Here is a 7,765-nt window from a genome sequence, read left to right as displayed (position 1 = left end):
CACATTAAAAATTCAAGGTACATACAATGGTGCTACTTTGCAACAGACATGAAACATTATTATTACTGTATTATGTTATAATACAGTATGTTACTGTATTATGTTAAAGATGTTTTAGTGTATCTGGATAACAAACTATGGATAACATTGCGAAGAATGGGAATTCCAGAACACTTAATTGTGCTCATGAGGAACCTTTACATAGATCAAGAGACAGTTGTTCGGACAGAACAAGGGGATACTGATTGGTTTAAGGTCAGGAAAGGTGTGCATCAGGGTTGTATACTTTCACCATGCCTATTTAATCTGTATGCTGAGCAAATAATACGAGAAGCTGGACTATATGAAGAAGAATGGGGCATCAGGATTGGAGGAAGACTCATTAACAACCTGTATTATGCAGATGACACAACCTTCCTTGCTGAAAGTGAAGAGGACTTGAAACACTTACTAATGAAGATCAAAGACCACAGCCTTCAGTATGGACTGCACCTGAACATAAAGAAAACAAAAATCCTCACAACTGGACCAATGAGCAACATCATGATAAATGGAGAAAAGATTGAAGTTGTCAAGGATTTAATTTTACTTGGATCCACCATCAACAGCCATGGAAGCAGCAGTCAGGAAATCAAAAGACGCATTGCATTGGGTAAATCTGCAAAGGACCTCTTCAAAGTGTTGAAGGGCAAAGATGTCACCTTGAAGACTAAGGTGCGCCTGACCCAAGCCATGGTATTTTCGATCGCATCATATGCATGTGAAAGCTGGACAATGAATAAGGAAGACCAAAGAAGAGTTGACGCCTTTGAATTGTGGTGTTGGTGAAGAATATTGAATATACCATGGACTGCCAGAAGAACAAACAAATCTGTCTTGGAAGAAGTGCAGCCAGAATGCTCCTTAGAGGCAAGGATGGTGAGACTGCATCTTACACACTTTGGGCATGTTGTCAGGAGGGATGAGTCCCTGGAGAAGGACATCATGCTTGCCAGAGTACAGGGTCAGCGGAAAAGAGGAAGACCCTCAATGAGGTGGATTGACACAGTGGCTGCAACAACAAGCTCAAGCATAACAACAATTGTAAGGATGGTGCAGGACCAGGCAGTGTTTCGTTCTGTTGTGCATAGCGTCACTATGAGTCGGAACCGACTCAACAGCACCTAACAATAACAACAGTGTATCTGGAAGTATTTCTTTACTTTTTATTATGCATAGAAAGATACACTATATACTACATACTAAGACAAACATTTGACTACTGATGGTAGACACTAACCATACCTAACTTCCAACTTACATACAAATTCAACTTAAAGACAAACTTAGGAATCCGGAGACTACCTGTAGGAGAGTACCACATAAGATTAACAGCCAGCTTCTCATCAGAAACGATGGAGGCCAGAAGGTAGTGGGATAGCATATTAAAGTGCTTGGGAAAAATACTGTCAAGAATTCTAGATGTTAAAAATAAATGAAAGTGAAATAACATTGACATTATAAACAAGTACAGAAAATGTGTGACTAACAGAACTACCTTACAATAAATAATAACGAAATTCTTTTAGACTGAAAGGAAGTTACATCAGATAGAACTCAAATATCAGGACCAGCTGCCCTTGAGCCACCTTTAACTCCTGGTGACCCCATGTGTGTCAGAACTGTCTTCCATAGAATTTTCAATGACCGATTTTTCCGCAGGCTTTTCTTCCAAGATGCCTCTGGGTAGACTCATTTCTAACCTTTCAGATAGCAGCCCAGCATGTTAACTATTTGCACCACCCAGGGACTCCAGAATAAAGAAATTATGCTAGATTATACTCTTCTTATAATCACCAATGTGATCCTCTTTACCGAAGAAATAAGAAGTACCAGTAAAAAAGAATTACACAGATGATTATAAAAAATCTTTTGTATATCTGATTTAAAAAGACAATTGCATAAAGTGAGTTGGACCCACTCAAACAATCCAAGATAATCTCCTTATTTTAAGGTTAACTGATTAGCAACCTTAATTCCATCAGTCACAACTACTCAACTCTGCCTTATACCATGAAAGCATCCATAGAAAAAAACAAAAACCAAACCCGTTGCCGTCGAGTCGATTCTGACTCATAGCGACCCTATAGCATACATAGACAATACATAAATGAATGGAAATGGCTTTGTTCCTATAAAACTTTATTTACAAAAACAGGCAGTGGGCCACATTTGGCCAACATGCCATAGTTTACCAACCCTTGTTTTATAGATAAATATGTTTTCTTCCTTTCTTCTCTTAACCTTTTTAAGAGCTAGGATTATAGAAAGCAATAATTTTAACACTGTAATGTTGAATATAAAATATACCCATTGCTGTCCAGTCAATTCCAGCTCACAGCAACCCTATAGGACACAGTAGAACTGTCCCTATAGAATTCCCAAGGCTGTAATCTTTACAGAAGCAGACTTCCACATCTTTCTCCCACGGAGAGGCTGGTGGGTTCAAACCACCAACGTTTTGGTTAGCAGCTGAGCACTTAACCACTGTACCAGCAGAGCTCCTACTATATAACATATATGGATATATATGACAATAACAGCACAAAGAAAGGGAGAAGGAATAAAGCTATATTGGAACAATGTTGCTGTATTTTACATACTTTAAATATGAACTTAATTAGTATTGATCTGAAGTAGATTGTGATAGATTAAAATGCATATGGTAATCCCTAGAGTAATGACTAAGAAACCCCCAAAAATATAGTTTTTAAAAAATCAACAGAGGAATTAAAATGAAACACAGAAAGTATTTATTTAATAAAAAATAAATAAGATATAGAGGGAACACAAAAGACATGTAATACATAGAAAACAAATAGCAAAATGTCAGACACAAGTCCAACCGTCTCAATAATATTAAACTAAGTAAAAAACTATGATGAGATACTATTAAGTAACAGAATGACTAAATTTCAAAATACTGGCAATTCCAAGTGTTGGTAAAGATTATGGATTAAAAAAAAAAAACTCACATACTCCTGGCATGAGTATAAATTATTGCAACAACTTTGAAAACACTGAAGGCATTATTTACAAAAGATGAAGATGTACATACCCTCTGATCAGTAAATTCAATCCTTGGTATGCATCCAACAGAAATGTATGCACATATGTACCAACGTATACTTCCAGGAGCTATTTATAGCAGTATTATTCATAATAGCCCCAAAGTGGAAATAACCCAAATGGATGAATAGTAAATAAAATGAGATATGTTATTCTAATAGAATTTACATAACAATTTAAATGAACTATATTTTATATCTACACTGGACCCCTAGTGGCATAGTGGTTAAGAGCTCTGCTGCTAACCAAAAACATCAGAGATTCCAATCCACCAGCCACTCCTCCTTGGAAACCAGATAGGGTAGTTCTACTCTGTCTTGTAGGGGCACTATTAGTCAAAATCGACTCGATGGCAATGAGTTTCTTTTTTTTTTTTTGTATACCAACACACTGAACAATATGGATGAATCTCACAAATACAATGCTGAATATAAAAAGTCAGATTTCAAAGAATACGTACATTATAAATTCATTTATATAAAGTTTAAAACTAGGCGAAACTAGAGGATACAAGCCTAGTTGGTAAAATTAGAAAGAAAAGAAAGAATTGATTACCTAAAAGTCAAGATAGAACTTACCTTTATAGGAAAGTAATAGATAGTAATTGGGAGCTGTCATGAGAAGGGGACTTTTGGGGTCCTGGCATCTGTTCATGTTCAAGAAAACCATGATTATTTTTATTATAAAATTCTGGAAGTATACCAAAACTGAAAAGTAGTCTAATGGAAACTAAGAGAGTGAGTTTATGGAAAAGAAGGGTTGCAAATGACACTTTAATTTTTTACTCCATGACCATCAGTATTGTTTGTATTTTAAAACACTGATGTGTTTTATGTGTATCCACATAAATGTGTATCCATAATGTGTATCCATTCATTACGTGTGTAATTTTAAGAAACATGATTTGTAAGAGGCTAATTTTTTTTTTTTCCAGAATCAAAGACATGGAGATTCTATAGCTACTGCAGAGGAAGCTGAGAGCGCTCTTTAAAAACCTTAGAAATGTGAGATTTTTTTCCCAGTGCTGGTACCTGATGTGGGCCATAATAATGTATCTATAACAAAGCTGCTACAAACCCACAGATTTTGTGCAAAGGAAAATGGAAAACAAATTGGATCTTTTCTCCTCAGTATTCAAGAAATTGATCTGCACATATTTTTCTAGGGCCCATGGGAAAAGCTTTTCTCTATTTAAACATGAGATTATTGCAAGGAAGAATTTGTTAACTAGGTACTCAGTAATGTCAGCTCTCCACAACAGCTTTTGTAAGAGACCACAGGAAAAGATTTTTGTTGTCTATAGAGTGCAGGCTATATAGACCTGGAGAATGTTGTATAATTCTCAGGAAAACTTTAAATAACTTATATCCTTACAAGTAAACAGCATATTTCACAGTCTATGTTTGTTTGTTTTTTTTTAACCTGAACTAGCTTCTACCTGAACGAAGTATGAATCAAAAGCCCTCCAATTCGCATTCCCTTCATTGTTCTTCTTTGGCTTCTTCTCTCATTAAAGTTCCTTTCTGCCCTGAAGTCTGTGCTTTCTTCTCCTTTCATTCACTCCTTCTCCTTTCTTGGATAATCAGTTCAATTGTTTTTTAAAGAAAACAGACTGACTTTCCAGAATAAGAACTTCTCAGGCAGTTTGTTCTGAATTCAGATTCACTCGCTCTTCTAATATGGAACACTACTTCAGAAAACCTTGGGTCAGCAATATTTATCATGTCAGTGGGTACACGTAGCTCTCTTTTAAATGTGCTGTTGCGTTTTGTTTTCTGCCTTTGTCTCCCAAGATGTTTCACCAATTGTTATACTGTAAAGATTTCTTGGTTCTAAAAACGTCAGTGCTCAGTTTATTTCTTCCAGTTCAACACACTTTAATTGTCTGCTCTGTGTCAATGCATTTATTAAACCCTGGAAACCGTGGTGGCATAGTAGCTAAGTGCTACAGCTGCTAACCAAAGGGTCGGCAGTTCGAATCCACCAGGCGCTCCTTGGAAACTCTATGGGGCAATTCTACCCTGTCCTATAGGGTCGGTATGAGTCGGAATCGACTCGATAGCACTGGGTTTGGTTTGGTTTTTGGAGTACTAAATAATAAGGCACCTCAACACAAGAAGTTTTTAATTCTAGGGGAGGAAACAAATAGGTAATAAGACTATCCAGTGTGATACATGCATTAACAGAAGAAAAATAGAAGTAAGACCCACCCACTGCCATCGAGTCAATTCCGACTCATAGCAACCCTTTAGGACAGAGTAGAACTGCCCCATGGAGTTTCCAAGGGGTGCCTGGTGGATTTGAACTGCTGACCTCCCGGTTAGCAGCCATAGCACTTAACCACTATGCCACCAGGGTTTCCAGAAGTAGGACAGAAGAAAGAATTATTCTTCCGTTGGGATATAAAAGGGCATAAGTCTTTATGAAGAACGACCTCTGAGCAGGGGATTAAAGGGAGTTTACTGAGCCAGTTACAGCCTTCAGTATGGATTGCACCTCATCATAAAGAAAACAAAAATCCTCACAGTTGGACCAATAAGCAACATCACAATAAACAGAGAAAAGATCAAAGTTGTCAAGGATTTCATTTTACTTGGATTCACAATCAATGCCCATGGAAGCAGCAGTCCAGAAATCAAAAGATGCATTACATTGGGCAAATCTGTTGCAAAAGGCCTCTTTAAAGTGTTAAAAACCAAAGATGTCACTTTGAGGACTAAGATACACCTGACCCAAGCCCTGGTATTTTCAATTGCTTCATATCCATGGAAAAACTGGACAATGAATAAGGAAGACTGAAGAATAATTGACAACTTTGAATGAAGAATATTGAATATACCATGGACTTCTAGAAGAATAAACAAATCTGTCTTTGAAGAGGTACAGCCAGAATTCTCCTTAGAAGCAATGATGTCTAGACTTCGTCTTATGTACTTTGGACATGTTATCAGGAGGGGCCAGTCCCTGGAGAAGGATATCATGCTTGGTAAAGTAGAGGGTCAGTGAAATAAAGGAAGACCCTCAATGAGATGGACTAACACAGGGGCTGCAGCAACAGTCTCAAGCATAGCAATGACTGTGAGGATAGCACAGGACCGGGCAGTGTTTTGTTCTGTTGTACATAGGGTCACTATGAGTTGGAATGGACTCGATGGCACCTAACAACATACAACAACATGGCTGGTTCTCACAAATAGAATGAGCAAAATTATAAAACACAAAAGATTACATGCTTCAGAGTACCATTTGCTTAAAAATCAAAGCAAGTAAAACAAATACTTGTTAGAAGTCAACATACTGGTAACTTTTAAGAAGAAAGGATAAAAATTAAACAACACATTAATAAATAATCCATGGGTCAAACAGGAAGTCTCAGGGGAACTTTTAAAAATGTATTGAGGGTCTCAGCGGCAGAAACAAAATGACAAAGGGAACATAATCGTTTGGAAAGCGTCACAATAAGACACGTTGTGCCGCCGCTATGGCTGTAAGGCCTACCACCTTCAGAGGTCAACCTGTGGCAAATGTGGCTGCCCTACCAAGTGCAAGAGGAAGTCTAATTAGAGTGCCAAGGCTAAAAGATGAAAGACCACTGGTACTGGTTGAATGAGACACCTAAAAATTGTATACTGCAGATTCAGTCACGGATTCTGTGAAGGAACAACATCTAAACCCAAGAGGGCAGCTGTTGCAGCATCCAGTTCATCTTAAGGAGTTCAAACCTTAGTTGTGCAATAAATGTTCTGGTATTAAAATTTTTTTAAATGTACTGAGCTACATGATGATGAAAATACAGCATATCAAAATTTGTGTAACTCAGCTAAAACAGTGCTGAGAAGGAAATTTATAGCATTTAATGTTTACATTAGAAAATAGAGAAAACCTTAAATGAATAAGCTCTGACCTCAAGAATCCAGGGGGGGAAAAAAAACCACAGCAGGCAAAAGTATGCAGAAAATAAAGAGTAGAAATCAATGAAACAGAAAAATAGAAAAAATAACTGAAACAAGAAGCTGGTTCTTTGAAAATATCAATAAAATTGATAAACCTCTAGAAAGACCAACAAAGATAAAAAAAAAAAAAGGAAACAAATTACTAATAACAGGAAGGAAAGAGGAGACAACACTACAGATCCTGAAGACATCAAAATGACAATACAGGAATACCACCAACAACTTTACAGGCATAAATTTTACCACTTAGATGAAATGGACCAATTCCTTGGAAAGTACCAGCTAGCCCAATATGAAAAAGATAATTTTAATGGATTTATAAGTATTTTTTAAATGAATTCATAATTAAAAACCTCCTGCAAATAAATTCCCAAGCCCAGATGGTTTCACTGGAAAATTCAACCAAATATTTTAAGAAAAACTAATATAAATTCTACATAATCTCTTCCTAAAAGTAGAAGAGGAGCAAACACTTCCCACCTCATTCTAGGAAGCAACTATCTCCTGATACCAAAGCTGTACAAAGACAGTACCAAAAAAAGAAAACTACAGACCAATATCCCTCATGAATACAGATCCAAAAACTCTAGACAAAATATTAACAAATATAATTCACCAATATATAGAAAGTATTATACAATATGACCAAGTGGGATACAAGCCTGGTTAAATATTTAAATATTCATCAATGTAATTCACCAAAC

At 36.7% G+C, this 7,765-nt stretch overlaps 1 pseudogene; it reads left to right on the top strand.

Annotated features, from left to right (window-relative positions):
- Positions 1 to 6,529: 6,529 nt before the first annotated feature.
- On the top strand, positions 6,530 to 6,948 carry LOC111753198 (large ribosomal subunit protein eL37-like; annotated as a pseudogene).
- Positions 6,949 to 7,765: the final 817 nt, after the last annotated feature.

Source organism: Loxodonta africana, chromosome 7, assembly GCF_030014295.1.
Source record: "Loxodonta africana isolate mLoxAfr1 chromosome 7, mLoxAfr1.hap2, whole genome shotgun sequence".
In the NCBI taxonomy this organism is placed as follows: domain Eukaryota; kingdom Metazoa; phylum Chordata; class Mammalia; order Proboscidea; family Elephantidae; genus Loxodonta; species Loxodonta africana.
The sequence above is the reverse complement of the archived record's forward strand: the minus strand, read 5'-3'. Positions and strand labels throughout refer to the sequence as shown.